The 2500-nt window shown below is 37.3% G+C and overlaps 10 pseudogenes; all 10 read left to right on the top strand.

The window, feature by feature from the left end:
- LOC148467664 (5S ribosomal RNA) overlaps window positions 1-51 on the top strand; it is a 119-nt pseudogene extending 68 nt beyond the window's left edge.
- Window positions 52-167: 116 nt separating this feature from the next.
- LOC148467663 (5S ribosomal RNA) lies at window positions 168-286 on the top strand (annotated as a pseudogene).
- Window positions 287-402: 116 nt separating this feature from the next.
- On the top strand, window positions 403-520 carry LOC148467662 (5S ribosomal RNA; annotated as a pseudogene).
- A 116-nt stretch (window positions 521-636) lies between these two features.
- On the top strand, window positions 637-755 carry LOC148467661 (5S ribosomal RNA; annotated as a pseudogene).
- Window positions 756-871: 116 nt separating this feature from the next.
- On the top strand, window positions 872-990 carry LOC148467660 (5S ribosomal RNA; annotated as a pseudogene).
- A 116-nt stretch (window positions 991-1106) lies between these two features.
- Window positions 1107-1225, top strand: LOC148467659 (5S ribosomal RNA; annotated as a pseudogene).
- Window positions 1226-1341: 116 nt separating this feature from the next.
- On the top strand, window positions 1342-1460 carry LOC148467658 (5S ribosomal RNA; annotated as a pseudogene).
- Window positions 1461-1576: 116 nt separating this feature from the next.
- LOC148467657 (5S ribosomal RNA) lies at window positions 1577-1695 on the top strand (annotated as a pseudogene).
- A 117-nt stretch (window positions 1696-1812) lies between these two features.
- LOC148467656 (5S ribosomal RNA) lies at window positions 1813-1931 on the top strand (annotated as a pseudogene).
- Window positions 1932-2282: 351 nt separating this feature from the next.
- On the top strand, window positions 2283-2401 carry LOC148467655 (5S ribosomal RNA; annotated as a pseudogene).
- Window positions 2402-2500: the final 99 nt, after the last annotated feature.

The raw sequence follows: 2500 nt of genomic DNA, 5'->3' as shown, positions 1-2500 counted from the left end.
TCGTCAGTACTTGGATGGGAGACTACCTAGGAATCCCAGGTGCTGTAGGTAATTTTATACTCCCATAACATTCTTTTCTATTACATTTTACATTTAATTTTTTCAATTTATCAATTAATTTACTTGAGTTAAGAAGTAATACAGGTCTAAAGTTAATGTTTTTGAGCACCTACAGCCAAACCACACTGGACATGCCCAATCTCGTCTGATCTTGGAAGCTATGCAGTGTTGGGACTGGTTAGTACTTGGATGGGTGACTACCTAGGAATCCCAGGTGCTGTAGGTAATTTTAAACTGCCATAACTTTCTTTTCTATTACATTTTAAATTTAATTTTTTCAACTTATCAATGAATTTACTGGTGTTAAGAAGTAAAAGTGGTCTAAATTTAATGCTTTTGAGCACCTACAGCTTACCACAGTGGACATGCCCAATCTCGTCTGATCTTGGAAGCTATGCAGTGTTGGGCCTGGTAAGTACTTGGATGGGAGACGACCTGGGAATACCAGGAGCTGTAGGTAATTTTATACTGCCAGAACATTCTTTTCTATTACATTTTACATTTAATTTTTTCAACTTAACAATGAATTTACTTGAGTTAAGAAGTAATAGAGGTCTAAATTTAATGCTTTTGAGCACCTACAGCCAAACCACACTGGACATGCCCAATCTCGTCTGATCTTGGAAGCTATGCAGTGTTGGGCCTGGTTTGTACTTGGATGGGAGACCACCTGGGAATACCAGGTGCTGTAGGTAATTTTAGACAGCCAAAACATTCTTTTCTATTACATTCTACATTTCATTTTTTCAACTTATCAATGAATTTACTTGAGTTAAGAAGTAAAAGCGGTCTAAATTTAATGCTTTTGAGCACCTACAGCCAAACCACAGTGGACATGCCCAATCTCGTCTGATCTTGGAAGCTATGCAGTGTTGGGCCTGGTAAGTACTTGGATGGGAGACCACCTGGGAATACCAGGAGCTGTAGGTAATTTTATACTGCCAGAACATTCTTTTCTATTACATTTTACATTTAATTTTTTCAACTTAACAGTGAATTTACTTGAGTTAAGAAGTAATAGAGGTCTAAAGTTAATGTTTTTGAGCACCTACAGGCAAACCACACTGGACATGCCCAATCTCATCTGATCTTGGAAGCTATGCAGTGTTGGGCCTGGTTAGTACTTGGATGGGAGACCACCTGGGAATACCAGGTGCTGTAGGTAATTTTATACTGCCATAACATTCTTTTCTATTACATTTTACATTTAATTTTTTCAACTTATCAATGAATTTACTTGAGTTAAGAAGTAAAAGCGGTCTAAATTTAACGATTTTGAGCACCTAAAGCCAAACCACAGTGGACATTCCCAATCTCGTCTGATCTTGGAAGCTATGCAGTGTTGGGCCTGGTTAGGACTTGGATGGGAGACCACCTGGGAATACCAGGAGCTGTAGGTAATTTTATACTGCCATAACATTCTTTTCTATTACATTTTACATTTACTTTTTTCATCTTATCAATGAATTTACTTGAGTTAAGAAGTAATAGAGGTCTAAATTTAATAATTTTGAGCACCTACAGCCAAACCACACTGGACATGCCCAATCTCGTCTGATCTTGGAAGCTATGCAGTGTTGGGCCTGGTTTGTACTTGGATGGGAGACCACCTGGGAATACAAGGTGCTGCAGGTAATTTTAGACAGCCAAAATCATTCTTTTCTATTACATTTTACATTTCATTTTTTCAACTTATCAATGAATTTACTTGAGTTAAGAAGTAAAAGAGGTCTAAAGTTAATGTTTTTGAGCACCTACAGCCAATCCACACTGGACATGCCCAATCTCATCTTATCTTGGTAGCTATGCAGTGTTGGGCCTCATCAGTACTTGGATGGGAGACCACCTGGGAAAACCAGGTGCAGTAGGTAATTTTATACTCCCATAACATTCTTTTCTATTACATTTTACATTTAATTTTTTCAATTTATCAATGAATTTCCTTGAGTTAAGAAGTAATAGAGGTCTAAAGTTAATACTTTTGAGCACCTACAGCCAATCCACACTGGACATGCCCAATCTCGTCTTATCTTGGTAGCTATGCAGTGTTGGGCCTCGTCAGTACTTGGATGGGAGACTACCTAGGAATCCCAGGTGCTGTAGGTAATTTTATACTCCCATAACATTCTTTTCTATTACATTTTACATTTAATTTTTTCAACTTATCAATTAATTTACTTGAGTTAAGAAGTAATACAGGTCTAAAGTTAATGTTTTTGAGCACCTACAGCCAAACCACACTGGACATGCCCAATCTCGTCTGATCTTGGAAGCTATGCAGTGTTGGGACTGGTTAGTACTTGGATGGGTGACTACCTAGGAATCCCAGGTGCTATAGGTAATTTTAAACTGCCATAACTTTCTTTTCTATTACATTTTACATTTAATTTTTTCAATTTATCAATGAATTTCCTTGAGTTAAGAAGTAATAGAGGTCTAA

This window comes from Taudactylus pleione, unplaced genomic scaffold (genome assembly GCF_031769625.1).
Source record: "Taudactylus pleione unplaced genomic scaffold, aTauple2 ptg000967l, whole genome shotgun sequence".
NCBI classification, from domain to species: Eukaryota; Metazoa; Chordata; class Amphibia; order Anura; family Myobatrachidae; genus Taudactylus; species Taudactylus pleione.
Note: the sequence above shows the minus strand (reverse complement) of the source record. Positions and strands in the feature narration are given on the sequence as shown.